This window comes from Rhinatrema bivittatum, chromosome 13, assembly GCF_901001135.1.
Source record: "Rhinatrema bivittatum chromosome 13, aRhiBiv1.1, whole genome shotgun sequence".
In the NCBI taxonomy this organism is placed as follows: Eukaryota; Metazoa; Chordata; class Amphibia; order Gymnophiona; family Rhinatrematidae; genus Rhinatrema; species Rhinatrema bivittatum.
Genome location: NC_042627.1, coordinates 63,256,238 through 63,283,792, shown reverse-complemented (window position 1 = coordinate 63,283,792; position 27,555 = coordinate 63,256,238). Strand labels below are relative to the sequence as shown.

General features: G+C 41.4%; 1 long non-coding RNA gene across 1 annotated transcript in view; it reads right to left on the bottom strand.

The window, feature by feature from the left end:
- Positions 1-27,555, bottom strand: part of LOC115075175 — a 47,445-nt gene that overhangs the window by 12,976 nt on the left and 6,914 nt on the right. Inside the window, exons 2-3 of the long non-coding RNA XR_003852452.1 lie at positions 7,189-7,326; positions 5,276-5,509 (exon numbers count right to left, since the gene is read on the bottom strand). This is a non-coding gene — a long non-coding RNA (uncharacterized LOC115075175). The remainder of the gene's footprint in view (positions 1-5,275; positions 5,510-7,188; positions 7,327-27,555) is intronic.

Sequence of the window (27,555 nt, the reverse complement as noted above, 5' to 3'; positions counted from 1 at the left end):
TGCTGACCAACATAAAATGCCCTTTGTCTTCATTCCTAATCAGCTCTCACCAAAAGTCTTTGTAAACTACACTCCCTGTACCATCAAATACTGCATGTTCCCCCAAAAAGTCTGATGTTTGAAGCTGCATCCTGCATCTTCCAGCCTGCTGTAGGTTTCAGTTCTCCGTTTTCTTCAGAAATGGTTCATTAACCAAACATTTTGGCTAGATGCAACGGCTTCCATAAACAAACATGTTTTCTTGCTTTCCTCATCAGCTATGGTTGGTTTGTGCTTTTTAAGCTACTGCACGGCTCCTGTGTTTCAAGAAAACATGGTTTCCTCTCTGAGTTACCCTGAAAGAGGCAGGCTACAGGTTCAAAGATGAGTTTTTAAGACTAAGCATGCGGTATTTAATGCTCCAGTGAGTGCCATTGCAGACTGATTAATTAACATGATAATAGCAATAGAGGAAGATTTCAATAAACCCTGGTTGTGAGCTTCAATATCTTATTGGCAGTATTGGATGGCTTAATAGTCTCATTGGAAGGACTTGTATGCAACCCAAACACTTTTTATCTGATATGAATGGTAGGCAATATTGTAAATCAGTGGTATCTGAAAAGAAACACTTTGTAGAGAAAATTCATTACAGTGATGAATGGCAAGACCTAAAGAGGAGGGATTTTATTAATATTTGTCTTCAGTAGTAACAAACCTAACAAAGCCTACATTTAAATGGGAACATTGAGAGGTGTCATGCTTGCAAAGGACTCCAGTACTGGTTTAAAGAATAGAGAGAAAGTCTTAAAGCAAATCAGTGCTCCTCAGCTCCAACAAAGTCACGCACACCACAGCTTAACGATTAAAAGCAATGAGATGGCCTTCTAGAATGCGCCCCACAAGTAATGGCAGTTCAGGATTTTATTTTATATCTGCACCTAGAATTCTACCAATGATTAGAAAAAAGAGAAACTGCGCAGAATAGGAAAGGGCAAAGGAGTTGTGACTGTATGCCAACCCCAGACCATGCCCATGTCCCAAACCAGAGAGGTGCATTTGGTTTGACTCGGGGGGGTGAAGAGAATTAAAACTCATTGGTTCCCAACTTCTTTGGAAGTTTTCAGAATTTTTTATTTGTTTTATAAATTGTTTATTCAAAATATTCCAGTACCTAACATATCTGTAAAACCAAATCTTGGATGTGGACTAGTACAGGAAATGTTACAGTTGTTGGGGAAGAAAAAAGTGATGATAGTTACAAAAAACAAAAAAAAGGGAAAGGACTTTAACGCATGCAGACTTTATCCCCGATAGTCTGAAGTGCCCAAGCCTCCAGATGGCTCCTCCATGCCTTGCATTTACAGGTTTTTGTATTCAAAGGGGTTGCCCTAATAATTTCTTAGTTACCTGGATCAAAAGCTTTAAGTGGACATTTCCCCCTCTCAGGATACATTTGTATCTCGGTAACATGTAGCTGGGTATAAGGAGGGAGGGTAGAGGTGTTCAGACAAGGGGCTTAATTTTAGGTGATCAGCGCTGTGCTGTGTATTTCTAGCTAAACTTATGTAAGTCTGGTCAAAAAAATCCCCCCAAAAAACCTATGGCTTAAAATCGCCAGGGTAAATCCCACTGAATTTCTAGCCTAAAGCTATTTGAGAAATGTACGGGGTAAATTGCTGCTGCTGAATAGGAACCTGTTCTGTAGGACTGTCAGAGGATCTCCAAGGTTGGGAGATCATTAAGCATGCAAAGAGCAGAGAATCATGTTCCATTGTATCCTTTCCAACAGCTGCACACCCTATTCAATGCATACACATCCAACCCATACCCTCACTCACCTGCCACCTAAACACACCACCCACACACATCTACGGTATATTCTTATCCCCACGCACAGCCATCCCACCCCAATCCTCACCCAAACCTATAAACCACACACCATCCATTGTACCTGAAGACTGGAGGATAGCAAATGTAACCCCAATATTTAAAAAGGGCTCCAGGGGCAATCCGGGAAACTACAGACCGGTTAGCCTGACTTCAGTGCCAGGAAAAATAGTGGAAAGTGTTCTAAACATCAAAATCACAGAACATATAGAAAGACATGGTTTAATGGAACAAAGTCAGCATGGCTTTACCCAGGGCAAGTCTTGCCTCACAAATCTGCTTCACTTTTTTGAAGGAGTTAATAAACATGTGGACAAAGGTGAACCGGTAGATATAGTATACTTGGATTTTCAGAAGGCGTTTGACAAAGTTCCTCATGAGAGGCTTCTAGGAAAAGTAAAAAGTCATGGGATAGGTGGCAATGTCCTTTCATGGATTGCAAACTGGCTAAAAGACAGGAAACAGAGAGTAGGATTAAATGGCCAATTTTCTCAGTGGAAGCGAGTGGACAGTGGAGTGCCTCAGGGATCTGTATTGGGACCCTTACTGTTCAATATATTTATAAATGATCTGGAAAGAAATACGACGAGTGAGATAATCAAATTTGCAGATGACACAAAATTGTTCAGAGTAGTTAAATCACAAGCAGATTGTGATAAATTGCAGGAAGACCTTGTGAGACTGGAAAATTGGGCATCCAAATGGCAGATGAAATTTAATGTGGATAAGTGCAAGGTGATGCATATAGGGAAAAATAACCCATGCTATAATTACACAATGTTGGGTTCCATATTAGGTGCTACAACCCAAGAAAGAGATCTAGGTGTCATAGTGGATAACACATTTAAATCGTCGGTTCAGTGTGCTGCGGCAGTCAAAAAAGCAAACAGAATGTTGGGAATTATTAGAAAAGGAATGATGAATAAAACGGAAAATGTCATAATGCCTCTGTATCGCTCCATGGTGAGACCGCACCTTGAATACTGTGTACAATTCTGGTCGCCGCATCTCAAAAAAGATATAATTGCGATGGAGAAGGTACAGAGAAGGGCTACCAAAATGATAAGGGGAATGGAACAACTCCCCTATGAGGAAAGACTAAAGAGGTTAGGACTTTTCAGCTTGGAGAAGAGACGACTGAGGGGGGATATGATAGAGGTGTTTAAAATCATGAGAGGTCTAGAACGGGTAGATGTGAATCGGTTATTTACTCTTTCGGATAGTAGAAAGACTAGGGGGCACTCCATGAAGTTAGCATGGGGCACATTTAAAACTAATCGGAGAAAGTTCTTTTTTACTCAACGTACAATTAAACTCTGGAATTTGTTGCCAGAGAATGTGGTTCGTGCAGTTAGTATAGCTGTGTTTAAAAAAGGATTGGATAAGTTCTTGGAGGAGAAGTCCATTACCTGCTATTAAGTTCACTTAGAGAATAGCCACTGCCATTAGCAATGGTTACATGGAATACACTTAGTTTTTGGGTACTTGCCAGGTTCTTATGGCCTGGATCGGCCACTGTTGGAAACAGGATGCTGGGCTTGATGGACCCTTGGTCTGACCCAGTATGGGATTTTCTTATGTTCTTATGCACCCCCGCACGTACACCTCCACACATGCAGCCACCTGATGCTCCACCATTTACCTGCCACCCACTGACACATTCACACCCTTACCCCAACACATGCTCTCACACCTCACACACAGCCCCATCCAAACCCACAACTCATTCACTCCTACATCCACCCCATATATGCTTTTATACCCCCACAAATGCCCACGTACAAACCCCTCTCATATACACACCAACAAAACATCCCAACTCCCCATCGATTTACACATACTCCTACATACCTCCGCCCACCTTTCTCCCTACTCCCCACACATTTTTATACACACACACACACACACAAACCTGCAATCTGCACACTCCTGCACTAACATCCCCACAATCAACACACTCCTACAACCACACACACTCCAAACCCATTCCACACACTTTTACTCCACCACCCATACATCCCCCACATGCCTACATGCACACACAAACATACACATTACACACAACCATACATACCCTCATCTAAACACCAACAAACCATCCCAACTTACCATACACCTTTACTCAACAGCAACCCACCACACGCTCACTCTTCTTTATCTCCACTCATATGTTCCCCAACACTCCACACCCATACTGCAAATATTTTTACCCACACACACTCTACACTACCTGCACACAAAACCATAATCAACACATGCCTATATCCAGACACCCACCATAGACAGAACCTGACGCACTCCGTCCATCCTCAAACACACACACATATCCTCTCAACATACAACTCCATCCACCCCTACAAATAATACAGTCCTCCATACACCGCACCCATACCCAACATCTACAGTTCCCAAAACCTCAAGCCCTGCACCCACATCTCCCCTTCTACAAATCTCTGTTGGAAAGCATTCTCATAGCCATGTCTCTGCATGCTTTCCCTGCTTTGTTTAGAGAAAGTTATGTCACATCTAAAGAGTTTCTGGAAGTAAAAGTCCAAAATGTGGCCTTGCCCTATGGAATACATCAGAACTGGGTTGCAATCCAGTCACCTTCTGATTCTGTTATGTGATATGTTTCTGGCTGTGACTTAAGTGATCCCAGGTCAGTCATATCTGGCTTGGTCCGTCAGGATCTTGGAACACCCAAGCTGCTGTATAAAGAGCTGATGATCTGCTGAAGAGCTGATTAGTGAGTGGGCTTAGAGAATTACCACAAGGAGGATCTTTTAAAGCTCCATTACTTTCACTCAATGGAATTTGTATGACTGAGCAATCGAGGAAGGAGCTGCTCTAAAATTAAGAAAATGGAGAATTGTTAGAAAAAGCAAGATGCCACATAAAGTGAGGATGGAATAATTAGGCCTTCTTTCATGCATTCTTAACAGGCGATATCTTAAACTTGATGCATCATTAAGAAGAGAGCAGATTTATTTATTTTTCTTATTTATTGAAAACAATTTATAGCCCACATCAGTTTACAATCCTAGGTGGGTAACATTTACAGACAGAGTCAAATGGCAGGAATTCGTACAAAAGCTATGTTTAGCACAACCGAAAGAGAGATTGAACTTCATGGTACCCACACTGGGTTTTTTCCCTTGCCTTGTTTCCTTTTCTTCTTTCTCCTTTAGTTTTTACCAAACAAACAAAAGGAAACAACACGAGGAAGTCTCTTCAAATAATACGATAGGCCACGGTGCAGGCACCCCTTACTGTGCTATAGTAATTCAGTCAATAGACATATCGTCTGCAAAATCCATATCAACCAGGCAAAGAAAAGCCTTTAGCAGAGATAGTGAACAACTCAACGTATCATTTAATTTCAAACAACGGAGAATTTTTGTGTTACCTTTTGATGCTGATGAGCAAAATGCCAGTGAGGTTCTATTGAAAAGTGACTCCTGCCTTAGAAGAAATCAGGATGACTTCCTTAAGCATGAATGAGATGCCATGTTTCTTTCAGTGTATGCCTTCTCCCCTCTTTCACTCATGGTCAGACAGCTGACCTCCCATGGATGCAGCTTTTGTGCAAAGCTCAGAGTCAGAACGGCTGGCAAAGCTAAGTGGGCCCCGGGGAAAAGTTCTGGGGAAAAAAAATGGCCTTTAAAGATTATTAGCCAGAGTTCATCAGGTATAGTTTTGTAAGCAAACTAGAAATATAAAACAATGCTTTGAAGCCTTGTCTGCTCTAGTAAGGAGAGCTGAGATTTTACAGTAAGACAACATGCACTAGAACAGTTTATATTGTTGACAGTATTATTAATAGTATTTGGAAAGCTCTGTGTATCTCTTTCACAACCAGATGAGCTTCTAATGTCTGTATCTGACATCATCACAGCTGAAGTACAAAAGAGGCTTAAAAATACATAATTCAGTTGACAGACAGAACAGTTCTTTCAATAAAGGGGGAAAAAAATGGTACTCATCCTTTTTTTTTTTTTTTTTTTTAAATTAAAAAAAGCTTTGTTTGGAAAACACTTAATTTCAGGCCAGACAATAAATCACTAAATAATATTTAGAGGACTTCACGGGAGCAGGCCATAAGCTTTGGAGCAATAAACTGCTTACTGTGACGTCCTTTAAATATTATTGTCAGTCATAGAATGATTAGTCAGACAGAGGAAATATATTATATATACAATGTGAAAAGTAGAAGCCAGTGACTAGTGTGTGCCATAGGCATCAGTCTTGGATAACAGCATGGGGCGGAGCAATAGGCAAAAATAGATACAAGTCAGCAGGGAGCCAGGCGCAAATCCTTACTCACCCTCAAAAGCATCCAGGAGAAAAAAACTACTCGGATGCAAAGTTAATCTGTGCAATCAATAGCTGGAGCTAATTTACTAGTAGAGTAGTGTTGGCAGTTCGCTGGATGAGTTTGAGCACTTGGGATAAAAAACTGAGGCTGTTTGGATCCTTAGTTCTGACCTCACAGGGCTTAAGGTGTAAGGTTGACAGGGAATAGGACTGAGCAGTAATTGAAGAAAATATTTCCACGTAGAGATGGTGGTGAAAAACATGGAACAGCCTCCCAGTGGAGGACATGGAGGCTAAAACAGTGTCAGAATTGAGTGAAGCTCCAGTTAAACAGCACAGAGGAATCTTAGTGATGGGGAGGGAGTGTAAAGCTGAAGATCAAGTACAGTCTGCAGTATTGCAACAAACAAGGGAAAATGGGCAGACTGGCTGGGCCTTGCTGTTATTTATCTGTTGATTTATATTAAATTCCTATAACAATAATCTAGTGGGGGAGACAATATCCATTTCGTTTTACAGTGCTTTTTCACTTTAAGTTATTCCTAAAATCAAATAGCCTGTCAATATAACACCACTACATTTTTTTTCTTCTATAACATACCATTGGTTGGATTGTTTCTTTCTAATGTAGCTCTAGGATAGCTAAAGAAAAATAACTTTAGTTTCTCTGTCTTCAAAAAGATTTTTCAACATTTTATTACCATAGGAAAATAGCCACTGCTATTACTAGCAATGGTAACATGGAATAGACTTAGTTTTTGGGTACTTGCCAGGTTCTTATGGCCTGGCTTGGCCACTGTTGGAAACAGGATGCTGGGCTTGATGGACCCTTGGTCTGACCCAGTATGGCATGTTCTTATGTTCTTATGTTGATGAATTGTGTTAGAACAACATTTTCAACACAGCCAGTTTGAAAGCTGCTGACATGCAACTCATAGGAAAATAGCACTATACAATAGCAATATACACTCTTAAGAGGAAAAGAATATATAATTATGAGGCAACCTCTTGTTTCTTCCTCAGTGGCACAGCAAGGCCCCTGCTGGATCCTTTCAGGGATTCTCCTGTACTGCCGTGGTTGATGGGGAGATCCTGCTGGAAGTCAGACAGCAATTAGCAGCAGCACGATCCCAAGAGGAAGCCCTGCAATTACACAAAAAACTAATTTATCTAGGCAGCATTTCAACATGGACCTCTTTTGAATGGACAGTGGGCCTAATCCGAAAAAAGATTTTTCAACATTTTATTACCACAGGAAGCATTTGTTATTAAGTGAGGCCCTGTAAGAACTTAAGAAGTGTCCATCGAGCTCAGCATCCTGACTCTAAAGTGGCTATTATGGGTCACTTGGAAGTACCCAGCAGATCCTAAAGGGCAGACCCATTCCTTCTTGACTGCTCCCAGAAGTAAGAGGTGGCAGTTGGCTAATCATTGTTAATGGATCCTGTCTCCAGAAACTTGTCAAACCTTTTTTTTTAAACCTGGCTGTTCTGCTAGCCTCGACCACATCCTCCGGCAACAAAGTCCACAGCTTAATTGTGCATTGACTGAAGGAAGGCACGCTTAAATCTGCCACCTGACAGGGAGAGATTATTCACTGGAAATGAAAAGAGGACGTTTAATAACATTTCCTGTTTCTTTTAGTTTGGGATTTTAAACAAAAGAATAATGAACAAGTTTCATTTGTTTTTGTTTTGTTTTTAATAAACCTCATTTTCAAAAGCATTTACACTCTTAAAACTTGGTTTTACACATGTAAATTCACTTTACTGGTGTAAGTGGGCTTTAGAAAATTGCTACAATATATACCATTAAAATATCCATAGGATTAAGTGCACTTTACATACATAAATGGCTTTTGAAAATTGCTATGATAGTACGTTACATTACATTTACACACATAACTCCTTTGAAAATTCACCTGTATGGCCACAAGAAATGAAACAGAAGAACCTCCACCAAAAAACTCTCCTTCACATCAATCGACCACACGCCACAAGTAAGAGATCTTGGTGTACTTCTGGACAACCAACTCAACTTCACCAAGTTCATAAACAATACTACCAAAGACTACTTCTTCAAATTGCAAGTCTTAAAAAAATTAAAACCTCTTCTACACTTCCGAGACTTCCGCTTGGTACTACAATCTATCATCCTCCCTAAACTGGACTATTGCAACTCACTCCTCCTGGGCCTGCCAGCCAACACCATCAAACCACTTCAGATGGTCCAGAACGCGACGGCCAGAATTCTCACTAACACCAAAAAATGGGATCACATCACCCCTATCCTCCAAAATCTTCACTGGCTGCCTATAAAATTTAGGATACAATTTAAATCCCTCATGATGATTCACAAGGCTCTTCACAACATCTCCCCCCTCAACCTATCCTTCCAACTACAGCAACACATCTCCAATAGACCAATCAGAAGTGCATACCAGAACATGCTTCACACCCAGCCAACAAAAACCTCATTGAGGAAACGAGCTCTGTCCACTGCAGGTCCCCATCTTTGGAACCTGCTCCCACCGGACCTCCGCCAAGAACCATGCCTTCCGACATTCAAAAAGAAGCTAAAGACTTGGCTATTCACTCAAGCTTTCCCTGACAGCTAAAATCTGGTGAAGCGACAGACGATATACCTACCTCTGTACATATGTTCCTGATTTATGGTTCCCAGTTACATTTAATTGAGTTTATGAAAGTTCTCTTTAATAGTTTTCCTGTATACTTGTGTTAATGTATTCTGCCTTGAGGCGACTGTTTTAATGTATTTCCGCCCTGGAGGCGACTGTTCAGTTCCTTGTAAACCGGTGCGATATGTATTCTTACAGGAACATCGGTATATAAAAATTATAAATAAATAAATAAATAAAAAACAAATGAAAACCAAAACATAATGCTAAAATTGTCTGTCTATGCCACTACTACGCTGTCGTTTCATGGAGTGACCCCCTAGTCCCAGAACTGTTTGACATGGGGTAATACTGCATACCAGGGAGTAAATGATATATCAAATATTGTGTTCACAAAAAACTGTACAGATACAGACATCCAAATGGTAAACTGTAAAAAAAAAATAGACATACAGTTAATTGCATCTCGTCTAGATGATCTCTGTTCAAGTAAACACAGCCAAAGCTCATGTCAAAGTTTAAATATAATAATACATCTATATAAATGTGGTTTCAATCAGTTTTACTAGCGTCTAGCTCCTTGGCCAGCTGGCGAGCTTCCTATCATTTCCTATGCCTTGCCTGTTTTACTAGTACAGTTAGCTTGTTCCAGATTCCAGATGTTATTCTGGAGTTCCTGCAATGCCTATAGTGCCCACTAGGTTGGGGGATTTACTAAACAGTTTTGCAAAAGTCAGCACAATACAGAAGTCACTCAAGTGTATCTGGCCTTCTGGGTCCCTATCGTCTTTTCTGTGCAGTCAATCACTCAGAAGAAGAGAAGAGAGAGAGAGAGAGAGAGAGCAGAAGTTGCTTATCAAACAATATTTTCACAACAGTTTTCACGTCCAATTTTATCTTATGTGGAAAAATTGGTTACCAATAGGGGTTTTTTTTCTGTTTCTTTCTATTATTAAATTGGGGTAAGAAGGTTTCCAATCTCCTCTGAATAAACCTTCCTGTTTTTAGCACAAGAATACAGTTCTGTCTACACGTCAGATATGCCGAGGGGCATGAATGCTGAAATTACTCTTACACATGCCTTTTAGCAAGGTGAAATCCAAGTCAATAAATAGGAATTCAGCCTTGAACTAACATACTGAGCCCATAAATTATGTTTTTATGAAACCATCACATACACAGAAACAGCAATATAGATTTGTGCTTACATGAACAATAGAGAACACTTAAAAGCTGTTGCCTAGTTTAGTGAAAATAATTTTAATTGACTCCAGGGTATATCTTAATGGCCCTGAAATTGTTAGGAAAATGGATTGCAAAATGATAATGCTCCTCAGCAGTAGACTGCAGAGTCAATGGGTTCTAATAGAGCTCTGCACTCCAACTGTTTGATGCATTTTTTTGGCTGAATGTGATTGCATCTATGTAGGTAGACCAGGAAAATGTAGGCTTTCATCTTCTCGTTAGCATAATTGCAGTCGGTTTTTTTGTTTTTTTTTCCTTCTGCTTCCATCTGCAAGACTGTTTATGAAGGTTTGAAAAGAAAGAATCAGACCGAGCAAGCAGATTTATCAACAGATTTCTTGATGCTAATTTGCATGCACTACAAGGTTGACACCTTCTGATTTTTCAGAAAGCTGCAGAACCTGCCATTGGCTCTTTTCCCCTTTTGCGTTTAAATCGGACAAATCATTGAATGAAAAACAGTTAAAAAAAAAAAAGAAGAAGCTGCAAAACAGAATTTCTCAGAAGGAAGTCATGGGTGTATTTTAGTACCACATATGGTCGGGATGTGCTTGACGCTGCTTCTGGGGGCAGTGTTACTGAGGCACCAAAACTCACATGCAGGAGAGTTATAGAAAAGGCAAAACATCAAACTATTGGATAGTCTGAAGTTGCAACTATTGAGCTGGAAGCCAGGTTAAAATGAGCCCCAAACTGGAAGTGCCCTGGCCCTGATTTAGTGCCAGATTTCTGACTAAAATATTTAATCTCTCTCCACCAAGACATGGCAAACTACGAGAAGCAATTCATTAGGCAGCCTGAATTCACTCCAGAATGGCTAACCACAGGAAGAACATTCCTCCTACCGAAGAGAGCTACAAATAATGCGCCCCCAAATTATAGAACAATAATGCCCCTGCCTACGATCTATAAGCTGTTCGCTGCAAAAGATGCAGGTAGAATGTATGATCACATTGACTCCAATAGCCTCTTGGCAACAGAGCAGAAAGGTAAGAAAAGAGCAGCATATGCAACCAAAAACCAGTTGATACTGAATAAAGCCATTATGGGCACCTGTATAAATAGTTGAAATCTAGGTATAGCGTGGTTTGACTATAAGAAAGCTTTTAATAGTATTCCACATTCATGGGTAATATATTGCTTTGATATTTTTAAGGAGCACCCTGCATTGAACAAGTATATCAAGCTCACCATGCAAATGTTGCAGACTACACACCATCTGAATTATGAGGATGGACTATGGACAAGGGGAGAGGTGTTTTGCTTGGCATTAAATCCACAGTGTTCTAATTAACTCCTTGCACTATGGAATTAGCCTTAATCCTAGAGCTACAACCCCCAACCAATGAAATCTCACCTACTGTTTGCAAATGACTTGAAACTTTACACCTCCTGTGATGGTCATTTAGGAGAACAATTCTTGAGTAGTGAAGAGTTTCTCAGATGACTTTTGGTTTGGACAAATGTGCAAAGGTGACCTTCTTAGAGGAAAATTAAGCAAAACTGAAAACATTTTCCTGACTGAAGATTGTAATTTAAAGGAACTGGAATAGGAAGGAGTAAATGAAGATGGAAAAATTCAGCATAAAGTGCTGAGCGAGAAGATCAGAAGGCTGAAATTGATAATGGAAAGTGCTTTATTTGGATGGAATAAAATACAAGCTAGTAGACTGATCCCAGAGAGATTTTGAAACACTGCAGGTAAAAACATGAAAGCTCCTTCATGCCCATGAAGTAATATATAAGAACCAGTGTACGCCAAGTTTGCATATCCATTGAGCTGAGGGATCTTGTTGAAATAGACTGCATCTACAGAGTTACCGTCATAGGCCTTCAGGCATATTTAATGGCATCAACAGACCCAAATGCCCAAAAAGTGCTGAAGTATGAAGACGATCAAGCAACATTGGTTTCAAACCTTAAGCATGGACAAACATTCAAGCGAGTAGAAGGAATGACTGAGAATCCACCAATGCACAGGGGGAAACAAGCAAGAGAAAGTGCAAAAAAGAGAAAAAAAACTCCTTAAAGAATCAGACTGGCAAACAAGGAGAGAGAATTTGCAGAAGCACAGTTACAATGGAAGTACAAAGAGTTACTTTAACTATCCTACATAGATCAAAATTTGACACAGAAGTCGCTAAGGAGATGTGAACTCAAACCTAGAGCTGAGAGATTGATAATTGCAGCATAGGAATCTGGACTATGGACAATTGGTTCACTGCTAGCATAGAGAAAAAAAATGGTATAATTGACAAATGCAGATCCTGTGGAAAAAGAATGGGAAATGGTGACACATCTCATCACTGAATGTAATGGGCTGATGTCAGAGAACCTGATGGCACGGTTTATTCATTGGAGACTGTGTAAACACTATCACATTGTTAGACCAAAACATCACTGGGAGCAGTGATCACCTGGGACATTCGACAGACTGATGCTAGAAAACTGGATATTGTGGTACAACAGAAAAACAAGAACAGCATTGCTGATGGAGGTGTCGTTCTGTGGATCATATGGAACAAGCGAAGATCCTTAAATACAGAGAAATGCATTCCGAGATCAAGAAAATGTGGCAGAAAGACAAAATTGTATTGGCTGCCCCTGGCCTGATTTAGAAGAATTACACTCTCTGAACTCCAGAAGGAGGCCATCTTTGCCACAATGCAAATACTAAGAAGGGCATTAGCAGTAAATCTGCGAGACTGAGATTTTTCCCAACTTGCCCTAGCTAATGAATGAGGTTTATTCCTGTCAAAGAATACCCAAAATAAACTCATCTGCCCCCGAGAGTGCAGATAGATAGATACATAGAGAACTATAGGCCTTCAAGCATACCTAACAGCATCAACAGATTTTAATAATGAACTCACGAATGCTGAAGTATGAAAGCAAGCAACCAAACTTGGTCTCCATCTTTAAGCTTGGATGATCATTTTAGCAAGCAGAAGGAATGAGTGAGAATCTACTGGCACATGATGAGAAAGAGGCAACAAAATTTGCAAAACAAAAGCTCTTTTTAAGGAATCTGATCCACAGACAAGGAAAATCAATTGGTAAAGACATCAATGTAGTGGGAAATATAGCGAGAGCTCCTTCAGAAACCCCATGTGCAGCAAAACCTGACACAGGAATGGTAAAGGAGAGGTGAGCTTAGACCTGAAGGATGAGAGATTGTTAATTACAGCACAGGAAAGTGGATTATTGAGAAAGTGATTCTCGGCTAGTATCGAAAAATAGGGTAAAACAGATAAATGAAGACTCTACAAAAACAGAAATAGAAGCAGTTGCGTACCTTGATGTCCGAAGGTCTGCATACAGAACATGGATGTGCAGCCCCTAAATTTTTAGTTTGATTCATTTTTTTTATTTTGGGGGAAAAGGGTTGTTTAAATTTGGTTCATTAAATATTTACTTCCAGTTCGGTTCATTTGCAATAAAAGGGCCTCCGATGGCCCTGGCTGGCTCCAGGTCTAAGGCCTAGCCCCAGGCAAGTTCAGTGCTGAGTCTCTCTCAGACTCACCCACACACTGAGAGCGAGAGAGTGTGTGTGTGTCTCTTACTGAGACTTGCGTTTGACACTGCAAATATTACACCAGGTCCTAACACACCAATACACCTGCTATTAGAAAAACAGAACAAATCTAGCTATTAGAGATCCTTACTCAGAAATTACAGGCTAGCAGAATACCTCACCTCAGTCACACCTGCAGAACACAGACAGACCCTCACCAAATACAGAATAAAGAGATAATAAAGTAAAAATAGGAACAAGCAGACAAAAACCGTAACAATCCAGACTCCGCATGCAGCACAACAATGGAAAAACAGAAACACATTTCCTTTTTAAATGGCAAATAAAATCAAGAAATGTAAAACAATCATAATAGTAAAACTATATTCATATAAAGAAGAAATATTTCAAAGCAGCTGATGAATAGAACATCTATTGATTAAAAATATATAACATTGTTTTATAAATTTTCCCATCAATAAAAATGTTAAAAACAGCAGACACATCAAATAACCCCCGATAATTAAAACTAAGGCTAAAGAAAATCCCCTGCTCTCCATACCTGGGAACTTTAGGATTCCAATCACTCTGTGATTATCATGGATTAGGCAGGGATGGGAGGAATTCATAAACTTTCTCCTCTCTCTCATATATACACATGTTCATTCTCACATAAACTCCCTTATATTCTCTCACATACATGCTCACTGGCTCACTCAGTCTCACCCACACTCACCGTGACATACACTCTCTCTCATTCTCTCTCACACACATGCCCAACTCTGGCTCTAACAAATATTAAATGACTCACTCTTGCTCACATACACCTGCTCACTTACACTAATACACATGCCCACTGACTTAAATAGACCTCTTGCTCACACTTATGCTCATTGGCTTACTTGATCTCTTTTGCTCACACACATGCTCACTGGCTCACTCACTCACACACATGCTTTGGAAACTTGAAGAAGTCCAACTGTGTTATGCAGCGCAACAATGGAAAAACAGCATCACAATTCTCACAAAACATCAAGCAATAATAACAACTGACAAACATCCAATAATGAGAAAAATTCAGATATATGTTTTTCTAATATTTCACAAACACCAAGTATTTCAGGACAGCAAACACCCACCAAATATTATTTATTGTGAAATTATGTTACCGTATTTTAATGGCACCTGTTTAAGAGTTAGAATTCCAGACACTTTATACAACATATAGTTTTTGTGCCCTATTTGATCCGTTGTGATGGCACCCGCTTAATGACGGTATAGAAAAGATTTTAAATAAATAAAATAAAAAATTTCCACTCTCCATACCTGGAATCTTTTGATTTACAGTCATCCAGAGATTGTTGTGTATTGGCGGAAAGGGGGCCACACAAACTTGAGCCTCTCTCTCTCCCACTCACACACATACATAGTCACATATACTGGCTCTCTCTCATACTCACATATATGCTGTCACATACACAGTCTTGCTCACTTTCTCTCTTACAGGCTCTCATACTCACATAAATATGCAGGCTCTCTCTCTCTCTCACATGCATACAGGCTCTCTCATACGTACTCAGGCTCTCTTTCTCTCTCACATGCAGGCGCTCTCTCTCACACACTCACATGCAGATGCTCTCACTCTCGCATGCACATGCAAGCTCTCTCATACACATGCAGGCTCTTCTAAGTACATACAGACTCTCTCTCAAATACACATACGCAATCTCTCATTCATACCCCCCTTTCTTCTGGGCCTTGTCTAAGGCCCCACTGGATGGCCAGCTGCTGCTCACTTCCAGAGGGGAGACCACAATAGCAGCACTGTTCCGGGGTGGGGGGAGCGCATGCCCACCAGACCTTTCTTCCTGCCACAGTGAGATGGGCACTAATGCAGCCTTGCTGAGCCATTCATTGGGCCGCAATTGGGGGGAGGGGTTCCATTGTGGCCCCACAGGCCTCTCTTCTGGCAGCAGTGAGATTGGCTCAGCAAGGCCGTGATGGAGCCCTTCTTTGGGCTGCGACTGATGGGCTCCTTTGCAGCTCCAGAGGCCTCTGTTCTGGCCGTGGTGAGATGGGCTCTACCTTGGTCCAGGCTCATCTTTTTTCTGGGCTGCGGCAACCTCTCTTCTTTGGCTGCACCTGGAAAGCTGAGGAATCATGTGACTAGAGAGACTGGCCCACTGGGGGATGCCTGATCCCCCGATAGGCCAATCCACCCCTGGCTGTGGTGCTGGGCCAATAGAAGCCTATTATTTAAAATTAAAAATGCAATGAATACAAAATATCCGAGAATTTTGGAATATTTTCATCAAACTGAAAATGGCCTTATTTGTTGCATACCCCTAATACGGAAAGGCAGTGTAAAGTGGCAGATCTTATCCTCTGGAAATTGTGTACACATTGTAACATTACTGTGCCATAAAAGCATAATGAACACAACACAGAGAATTGTAGATAATGAAGAAGTTGTGATCACCTAGGATATTCCCATTCCAATGGATAAAAAGCTCGATATAAAAAAAAACCAGATATAGTGGTAAAGGAGAAAAGCACAGGAATAGCACTGCTGCTAGAAGCATCAATACAAAGCAACTATTCCGTGATTGTATGGAGAGAGATTAAGTAACAAATGATGTAATCAGAGACCTCGAAAATGTGGCAGAAAGACAGAGAAATAGTTCCAATTGTATTCCGTGCCACCAGCTTACTTACATGCAGAGAGCCCAACTTTCAAACCTATCCTTGAGAGTGGACACAGCCGGAGCATGTGTTTCAATATGAGTGAATGGAAGAAAATGTATACTTTATCTGTTTCATAAACATGTGTGTGTATATTTTGTGCATGAAATAATCATGACACTGAATGAATAAACACCCACAATTAAACGTGTAACAGGTATTTAATAAAGTATGCATGTACACACCGCTTTTGAAAATACTTGCACATGCACTTGGACTCACCAGTCCCTCGATACCGCCACCAATTCAACCACTACTTCTCCAGTTCACCTGGTCCCTCTAACATTTCACCCTGAATCTCCACCACCTTTCCCAGATCTCCCACCCAAAAACTGCAGACAACAGACAGGTCGGATTTCGTCTGCGCGAGTCAATTAATGGGTGTAAAAAGTGTACAAACAGATTTGGTAATGTGTATGTATACTGTGTATCTCTTCAAAATAACATCCCCCGCTGCATTTCTGAACCCTGCCCCAGAATGTCCATTTCCTCCCACCCTCCCCCAGTAACGCTCAATACTTATAAAGGGCATGCTATTTACACACATCTGCTATTTTTATCTGCGGAACCCCTTTGAAAATTCACTTTATACCTTATACATCTTCTAAATAAAAAAAAAAAAAAGTTTGCAAGTAAGTGAAATCTCTGCCCGAACCCTGCCCCCAGGAAGGCCACTGCACAGCCTGGGTGAACTTACGTGCACATGGGTTAGGCAATTTTATGAAACCCAGTTTGTGTCATAAATCATAGTACGAAAGTCAATAATGCATGCTTTACTGCAGGCAGCAAATAAATACCCCATAAATGTTCTTTTCTGCTTTCTTCTCATAAGGACACATTGATTTTCAGGAACCAATGCCATTGCAGTTTAAAATTATTTGGATACTACCAGTCAGCTCAATTTGTTTTCCTTCTGGACACTTGAATTTAGAGGATAAGTCTGAGTGTGTGTCTTGTTAACAGATGGTATAATTTTTCAGACATGTTTGCTTTGAGACCAGTCAGTACTGAGTTCTGAGCATTTTTCCAAAAATGTTTAGGCTGAATATGGCCATTAGGAATTTCCCTAAAGCACAGGAGGGGGGGGGGGGGGGCTCTATATTAATGAAATAGAATTAAGAAATCCATATTAATCAAGCAGGGTGGGCTATCTTTTATTAATGCAGAAGGCAATTTTGTAACAGCCTGCATATAGAAGACGGCAAATCCATGCATGAGTTACCCCAATTTTCAGAAGAAATGCACATGCACATTACATATGCATTCGCATACACACACACGTTCCTCCTTTTAAATATTATCCGCACAGAATTACACCAGCTAAATTGCGCATAAAAATACATGCACGAATGCAAACTCCCTTCTGAACTCTATCCCCCGGCATTGTCTTCGCTCAATCTGGGTAAATGTATGCATGACCATGATATATGCATGACGTTTACCTGCATATTGGGTGGGCTATGTTATAAAAGGCCATTTATGCAGCAAAGGCGTAGTCAGTACTAAATTATTTTTTTTGGGAGGGATTTCCAAGATTAACATGGGTGGGTCCCGTAGCCGGGTCCCCATCCCGTCCCCCATCCCTCACCCTATCCTATGTGGATCTTCACAGCAGTGGCTACAATACCCTTTTCATGTCTGGCAACCCTCTGAATTTCCCTTAGAAAATTAGCTTGCCTATATGGAATGCAAACAGTAAAATATTTTAACCGTGAAGTACTTTGGATAAAAGCATATGGAAAGAATTCACAATGGCAATAATAATTCTTATCTCTAGGGTCCAGTGAAAAATATGGATTACATTTACAGTATGAGGAGCAGTTTGCTAAGTATTTTCTGAAGCTTGTTAAAGCACTGAAATTGTAACCCAAAATTTACTTCTCAAGGTTTTATTAGTCAGGACGCACCCATGGAGGCCACAAGATTTGTTTAAAGAGGGTGCTCTGTGATAGAAAAAGCTGTTTATTATGAACATGCATTCATTCGAAACAAAATGGCAAATTTTAACCATATTTCTCAATTCATTTCAATTAGTTTTTAAAACAAAAGGAAAGACAAACAAAATTTGTTCATTTGTGTTCATTATGGGCCGGATTTTAAGAGGTACGTGCGGGCGTAGATTTGTGTGCGCAACCCCGGCGCACACAGATCTATGCCCGGTTTTATAACATGCGAGCGCAGCCGCGCGCATGTTATAAAATCCAGGGTCGGCGCGCGCAAGGGGGTGCACACTTGTAGAACTTGCGTGCGCTGAGCCCTGGGGGAGCCCCGATGACTTTCCGTGTTTCCTCCGAGGCCGAAATCGGAGCGGCCTCAGAGGGAACTTTCCTTCCGCAGACCCAGGCAAGGCACAAATCCATGTGCAGACCCCGGCTTGTACCATTTTGAATGGAAGAGATTAACAATGGCTTCAGCCTTGGTCTGCCTGCGCCATTTCTAAATCTACCTCCAGTGGAACAGGCACAACTGGGTATCAGAAAATGAAAAATATGGAAAGGGTCGAGGATGGGATTTTATTTTCCCCAGTGAAACCCAACACTTTTTGTTTTGTTTTTATGTATGTTCTTCCACTTTTTCTTTGTTTTTTTGTTTGCTGTTTTTGTTTCTTTTCTTTTTTTTTTTTTTTAAATAAATGAAAAGAAACAAAACACCAAATGAAATGAAAAAACAAACAAAATGATAATCATGTCTATGCCTACCGCTGCTTCATAAGGAGGGTAACTTTTATATCTCCCTGTGTACACGCAGACTTTACTAGAGAATTTCAAAGCAAACGGATGCATGTAAATGTGTTTAATTGGCTGAGTACACATGGAATTGTCCATACACAAAGTTACACCTGCTCCAAGCTGGGTATAATGTGTGCAGGGTAACTTCTATGCATAACTTTTGAAAATATAAATGTATACCCTTAAATCTTATCCCCACCCCTGCCCTCCGCAATGCTTACTCTCACGTGCAAGTGAAACAGGTTTGTGCACTGGTTCCCAGTTAATTTTTAAAGCATTGCTAATGTGCAAAGTGGACTTATGCATGCAAGTCCACTTTGAAACTGGTATAAGTTAGTAAAGAAGGTTGCATAAGGAAAATTGAAATCTGGGAGACTGGGCAAGGCCCTCCCTTTTTTGCTGATCTGCAAGTGTAACCCCCTCTCTCCCATTTCAATTGAAACTCTGAAAGGTAAAGAGAGAGGTAGTTAACAGAGAAGAGGGGGAAAAATCATAACCCCAAACAGCAGAATCTGCACTTTTAAACAGGAAAACAAATCCAAGATATATGTATTGTACATCTCCTGGGTGCTTGCTTGCTATTTCTGAGCGTGCAATGATTAGGGCATTTGGTAAAAAAAAATAAATAAATTCAGCATACTCAAAGGATTACAATCAGATAAGAAAATTAATCCTTATATTAGTATAAGTATGCATGGATTAACACAACAATTATCATAAAATATAATGTGGAACTTTCTGCTAGCATTGGATTATTTACACTTGCAATCCTATAAAGTTGCTGAACTCACTTCCTTGGTTCAGTAGGTGAATGAGTTCTTCAATTTGGTTTTGTGTGTGTGCCAAGTTTTGCAAATGCATCCTACTGTCTCCACCTGGAATTATATCCTGCAGGGCTAAAACTTCAAACAGCAAGGGAGATGGGTAGTTGATCAGTCTTGCAGTGATTTCAGCATACTAGAGATATGCATGCATTTGAAATGAATGAGTAAAATATGACGAATGTGTTCATATTTGTTTCATTTGTTGCCCCACCCCCCATAACAAATGGAGTAGTCCAATGAATGAAATGAATAATCTTCATCTCATTTGTTTATCATTCTCATTTATTTCTGTGGCCCATTGACGTCTATGGCTTTGTATTGCTAAGAAAAAATAGCTGGTACTATGGCAACCAGCTCTTGCCTGTGTAACCTCACCAACTTGTCAGATCTGTGTCAGAGCCAAGGCAGGAAATATTGGCAAGGGAACCACACAGCAGACAAATTGCAGTGAAACATCTTTCTAAACTAACCTATAGCTGATATCTGCATCAAATGATACTGATGTCCTTCCACTGTAAACTCTGAGCATGTGCAAAAAGCTCTGTGTTTCCTCTAGAAAAAGCTCTCTGAGAGTTTAAAAAAAGCTTTGAAAGTTTTGGAATTGGCACTACATCTAGCATTCTCCCTGGTCTAAAACATTGGTCTCCCAGTCAAAGATATTGATTAGATTCATCTGACAAGCCCTTCCTCTGGTAAACCCAAGTTGTTTTGGATCCTGTAGTCCATTGGATTCCAGAAACTGCTCTATCCTCTGTCCTAGCAGTGATAACATTAATTTACTGGCAGATTTAATGCCAGATCAACCTTCTACTTCTACTTTAAAAAATCTCAGTAGCCTCTTTTTCCATTTGCTTTTATTTGCTTTTCTAAGAAAATAAATAGTATGGGCCAATGTATCCAACAGTGTTTCCATAAACACAACATGAGGAGAAACTTCTTTAGATATCTGACTCAAATATTCCAAGATCCTTTATTTCTTTGATATTGTAAGAAGTTTAAAATGTTACCTAATTAATAGTAGAGTGTCAGGGCATTAATTCTAGAACATTAAAAAAATAATTAATAATGTAATTTCTGACTTGGAATGCCAGATATCTTGAAGTCAATATTCAGCAGTGCAGTGAGTGGACAATTTATCCAGTTAAAATTAGCCTTATAACTTGACATGGATATTAGTAAATATGATGCATATAGCTAGTTAAAATCCTAATTAGCCAGATAAATGAATCTAACTTTGGGATTATTCTCCTGCATGACCAGACTTACTCAAATAAGTTATCTGGCTAACTCTGACTATTAGAGTTGAACAGATAAGTTATCCAGCTAACTTAATTCCACTCCAGAATGCTTCCAACTTATCTGGCCAACTTTTATCTGGCTAAACAGTTAGCCAAATAAATCAGAAGTGAATGGAGCAGCAGGAAATTTAAACCTTGTGGTGTGTCCAAGACCCAAACTTAGCTGAACAAATCATAGATAGAGAGTCAGTGGCAGAGTGAGTCTTGAATCCATGTCCTAGAGTGCTCTGACCTCTACACCACTCTATGTGGGCGCATTATGAAAAATATCAACACTACTGAAACAAAATGCTCACTAATACGCTGACAGTTAGTTGATCTTTTGTGGACAAAGTTAATCGTTCAGTTCACTTTGTTCAGATATTCAGCCTGAAGATGGCCCACCTACTGTTTTGGCCAACTAGAGTTTTGCCCAGGTAGCACTGGCCAACCAGCGCTAATCGTCAGCACTGACTGGCCAAATTATATTGTGCCCCAGGAATGCCCCAAGCACTGCCTCTTTTTGGTCAGTTAAATTTTGTATAGGCAAAGATTTGGATAAAGTTTTACTGGTGAGCAGGATGAGGGTGGGGGAATTTGAAACATCAGGCGTTGTCTGACAAACTCCAAACCCTTTGAAAATTGACCCCCATAGCTGATGCTTGAGATTGGAGGACTGTGCGCCGTAATTTTAAGGAGAACTGGAGACAAGGCCTCTTCTCATGATGATCTATGAGTATGTTTTGTGTGTGAGTGAAGTAGATCCGTACGTCCGCTTACGCATGTAAATGCTCTTCTGCAGATAGGCTCCTGGATCGCTTTTATCAATAAAAGGTAATAGGGCCACATTAGAACAAACCCTTTTGTTTTGCAATTTTCTCTTCTGAACTCACTCAAGCTCCTGTAAAAAACTGAACATGCTTTGGGTATCCAACTGAAAGGTCCACGGTAAAATCATAATTACATTAATTATAGGACATACCAATGAAAAGTGCTTTTCCTCTAATTGTTTCACAAGAGACTTTTATATCAGAACAGCTGTTCCACTGAAGGTTTACTACATTTATAGAGTCATAAGTGGAAAAGCAATTCAAAGAGCCGTATGAGTAATTTGTAATGTGAAATTGCTACTATACTTTTTTTTTTTGTCTGTTTTGGATTCAGTTTATGGTCTGCCTGCCCCACATTTTGCCAACTTCCATGACATTACCCTGAAAGTATGCATTTCCTCTAACGTTGTTTATCTTATAAAAAGCATGCTCTACGCTTTGGTCATCTCTATGGAATATGTGATGTAATCTCGCCACTCTCGTAGCAATGCAATCAAGCCGTAGTCCTTAAGGAACCTCCCTTTCTAGTTTTTAGCTTCATCAGCAGTTTTTGTTTGTCTTGGTGTAATGTAATCCACCTCCCTTACTTAGAAGCTTAGTAGAACATAGATGTATAAACTGAAGGTTTGGTGACTACGAGGATGCAGAAGAACTGGAGAGAAAAAGCACAAACTGATTGTGGCCTCGGTGTTCCCTTTTTTCCATAGAAGCATAAAATTGAAAAGCTGTTAAGTGCAAAGGAAGTTCAAATTTAGCTACACAAGATTGTCAGTTAAACAGAATAATAAACACTTGCTTTTTTGGCGTGTAACTATACATCTTTCATTCGGAAAACAATGTTCAAAGCCATTTATGTGGGTAAATCGTGATTTAAGCATGTAAATGGAGCATCTGAAAAATTGCCCCCTCTTCACGTGGCTAAACGTATGTGGGTTGCTTCACAAACCTACGAACATACAACATGGCACCAGCCGCACCTAAGACAGGCAACAAGGAGATGGGCCAATGCTGCCATTTATAAAAAAAAACAAACTGCGACCTCCACAGAAAGAGCCTGAGTGGTCCATGGTCCCCAGACCCTGGCTCTATGACTGGATAGTCCCTGGCCCCCAGCCCTGGTCTCAGGAGGAGTGTCAGAGAGGCCTGGTTAAGAGACTGGGCCTCAGAAATTATGTGACAGGAGAGTGAAGGTTTGGAGGGGCCAGGGGAGGCCCCAGCCAGGTGCAACCTGGAACCCAAGATGGGAAGAGGGTCTGAGGGCCTCCAGGTGTTGCGACCATCGCTGCCCGACGTCTCCACCACGCCCCCCTTACCGCTTTGGCGACTCCCTCTTTGCCTGTTAGAGGTTGGCTGCCGCGGTGTCACCGTGCCGTTCTCCTCCGGCGTCCCCTGACCGGCTGGACGCTGCACTCCGCCATGTTCCCAGCGGCCTAGGGGCGCGCACAGCCCTGACTCAAGTACCAGCAGTGGCGTGAACCTCAGGGGCGTTCCCCTGAGGTAACTTCATCCTCACCGGATATATAAAGTCTCTGAAATCGCTAACGAATCAAGTTAGCAAGGATAGGGACGGGTTACTCTATCTAAGCTACTCTGCCTCCTCGGGCTTACCAGGGGTACCCGCTCCTCGGGGGCCTCGCTTCTCTTTTGCTTTTCAGATCGCAGTCTGGAACCGGTACTCGCTCCTCGAGGGCCCTCGTTCCCGGACTTGCTACTGAATACCACTTCTGCCAGGAAGTCATCGCTGCCTACAACATCAGTGAGTTACCATCTCTCTCTCAGAGCGTTCCCTGGAACCAGGTACTCGCTCAAGGGCCTACTTCATTCCAGCTCCTGGGCTGCTTCCAAGAAACCATTGTGTGAGTGTTACCATCAAGGTTCTGTTCCTGAACTCTGCATACCCTGCCCACTCACTATGTCCAGTTTCTCTACAGCTCAGCTAACCAGGATCACTGTTCCAGTATCTGAGGGACTACAGCCCAGCCGAGCACTTCCAGCTCACTGCTGCCACCTCTGGTGGTTCAATATACTGTTTAATAAAAGAACTAGTGTGTGTCTGTCTCCATACTCTGAGCCTGACCGGTGGTCCCTCTCGGGATCTTCCCCGGGGGCGTGGTCATCTGCCACAGGCCCAAGGTTCCACCCACAACTACCTCAAACACTAACACCAGGAGGCTTTTGTTTTACTTTTTCCCCCCACATGAAAACAAAAATACCTAAACATTTTCAGGGATTTTCATGAGAGGCCATTTTCAGTTTGTTGCGTTCAGAACAAACTGAAAATGGCCTAATTTGTCCCATTTTTAGTATTCATTTGAACAGGGGGAACAGAAATAAAATGAATTGTCAACGTTCTCAAATCCAAACATGAAAAGGTCTTCGTCAATTATCGGCACTTCCGGAGCTAAGCCTATCTTCAGGAGAAGAGTCTTCCAGTGATAAATAATCCCATTCGATGTCCTACACGTCAAGTTCTGCCACACTGTTTTTATCCAGCAGTTGGAATCGGGACAATCCCCACAAAGGGTTGATGTTTCCTCCATTGAAGGATCCTGTGCCACTGAGAATTACTCTGTCACAGACCAGCAACAATGAACGATTTTAAATTTGTCTTCAGTGGCTCGGACACTGTTACATTTATCCATTTTGTCTAAAGAGCTTCCACTTTGCTGCCATTCTGCCTTGCTGCTACACCTTGGGGGGGGGACGGGACTTTCTGACACTCAGCCTTCCAGCCGTACCTCAGACTCTACACCTTGGGGTGTTCTTGCCACTGTAGGTTGCTGTTTTACACTTCTCATGGTGCTTTGGAGTCTTTATGTCATTTTGTCCCTCTGTCAGTGCCTGGGATTTTATTCTGCATCTTTGCTGCTTTGTTCCCCCTTCATGGTGTCTTAGGATATTGATTTTATTTATTTATTTTATTTAAAAGCATTTATATACCGTTTTTTTAAAAATAAATTTTTGTCAAAAACGGTTCACAAAAATAAAAATAAAACATAAAATAATCAAAATAAAATGGAATTTTTTAAATTTTACATAAAATAGTCAATGGCTAGTCAGAGTGCTAGCATTAAGGCTTTTATAAATAAAAAGGGTTTTTTGGGGCCGTGGGACTTATTATTTTGGGGGAATGGATAGGTAGAGAATGTGAAATATAGAGGTTGTATGATATTATAAGGGGAGGGAAGGATGTATTGATTAAAGAAAGTATGGGGTGAGAGTTTATGGAGGGTGGAAGTAACTTTGTAAATGTAGATTGGGTATTGGTAACAGTTTAGTTAGATGAGGTATTAAATGCAAGTTGGAAGAGGTAGGTTTTGAGAGATTTTTTTAAATGAGAAGGATTGGATACTGAACGGAGATGGTTTGGAAAAGAATTCCAGAGTATTGGTCCGGCTATTGAAAAGGCTCTCTTTCTGGTGAGATCTAGTCTGGCTTGTTTGGGAGAAGGGATATCTAGTAGATTTGATTAAGTGATCTTAAATGCCGCGTTGGTTTGTAGATGCGTAGTAGTGAGCAGAGCCAGGTGGATGTATGATTATGAATTAAGCTATGAATAATGGAAAGAATTTTATATTTTATTCTGAACTTTATGGGTAGCCAATGTAAAGATTGTAAAATAGGAGTAATATGGTGGCGTGGGGAGGTTCTGGTTAATATCCGGGCTGCAGCATTTTGGGGTCTCTTTTAAGGCCTTGGGGTGTTCTTGACACTTCTTCTGCTGCTTTGCTCCTTTGACAGTGCCTTGGAGAACTTCAGCTACTGCTGGTACCTTTTTGCCCCTTTACGGTGCTGCTCTTGGTGCCAGTTTGCCACAGTCTTGGTAACTTGCAGTTTTCCTCCCTCCTTCTTATGTTGTCTACTCCATGTTTCATTATAATTAATTAGAAAACCCCAGTTTTGAAGCTCAAAATAGGCTGCATTGCTTCCTCCATTGACTTTAATGGAAAACAAATAAAATGAATGAAACAAGTAAACGAAAAATATTTTTTTCATTTGAAACTAATGAAATGAATGGAAATGACCTACAAAATCAGTGAATCAACTAAAATGAAAATTTTGCTTCTTCACATTCCTAGGAGCCATCAACAAAGAATAGGCAAAGGGCCAGATTTTTAAACTTATGCGCGGTCGTAGATTTGTTCGTGCAACCCGGCGTGAACAAATCTACGCCCGATTTTATAACATGTGCGCGCGCAGCCGCGCACATGTTATAAAATCCGAGGTTGCCACGCGCAAGGGGGTGCACACTTGTGCACCTTGCGCACGCCGAGCCCAAGGGGAGCCCCGATGGCTTTCCCCGTTCCCTCCAAGGCCACTGTGAAATCAGAGCGGCCTTGGAGGGAACTTTTTTTGCGATCCCCCCCCACCTTCCCCTATCTAGCCCACCCCCCAGCCCTAACTAAATCCCCCTCATCTTTTATTTCCGAGGGCAAGCGTAACTTGTGTGTGCCGGCTCGCCATCCCCCGGCACAGGCTGCTGTGCCGGAGGACTCGGGACCGCCCCCGAACCTCTGCCCCCTTCCTGTCCTGGGGCTTGGGCTCGGCGCGCGCAGGGGCAGGCAGTGGCAGCTTTTCGGGGGTTATGCACGTAACCCTTTGAAAATCTGCCCCAAAATGTTTAGTACATATGATCCCTAATTAGCACAAGTTTTTAATTTATAAGAAACAATAAAAAGAAAATTAGAAAACGATGGCAGATAAAACCATAAGGTCAATCTAGTTTGCCTAGTTTCATTCCTCTAACAGTTCCATATATCCCAGTTGATCTCTGGTTTTCCCTTCACGTCTTTGTTGGCCAAACTTATCCAACTGAGGCTTAGATTCATCAAATTGGTAAGTATGTATCCTTGCAGGAAGAGTCCCACCATCGCAGGGGGTGTCGCTGAAATAGTGGGGCCCTACCCCCGAAAATGCATCATGGCTCTATGGCGCATTGTTTTGTGTCATGGCCAAAACACCATGACATCATCGTCTTAAAGGGATGCTGGCCACCCAAAAATTATCCACGGCCAAGCGGGGAGGTTGAGCAGGGGTCACTGCTGACCCCCGTTTCAACCTGGGGCTGCCAGTCAAGGCTGCCTCAACTCCTCCAAAATACAAATAAAGTTAAAAGCATGCATGCAGCAGCGGTGGCAGCAGACCTCCAATACACAATCCCCCCTGCCCCCAACTGCCATCACCCAGCCAGCCCCCTCACCCTGATTACATCAGCCAAAGATGCTCCCTTCCTGATCCCTGGACCTTACCCTAGTCTTATGGCTGGGGTAAGGTGAGGTTGGAGCCATTTTGTAAAATGGCGCTGACCAGGACGGGTGCAACCCTCCCCACCATGGGATCATGGAGAAGGTAAGGGGGGGGGGGGTCTATGGAGGGGAACTAGGGCAGGGGGAGTGGGCTATGGCTCTCAGGGAAGGGGAGGGGATATCTTTGGGTGAGGCAATTGTGGGGTCAGGGGGAATGGAGGAGGATCTTTGGCTGATGGCAATTGGAGGGTCAAGGGGAAAGGGGATCTTTGGCTATGACTCTCGGGGGTATCTTGAGTGATGGCAATCGGGGGGTCAAATTGTATG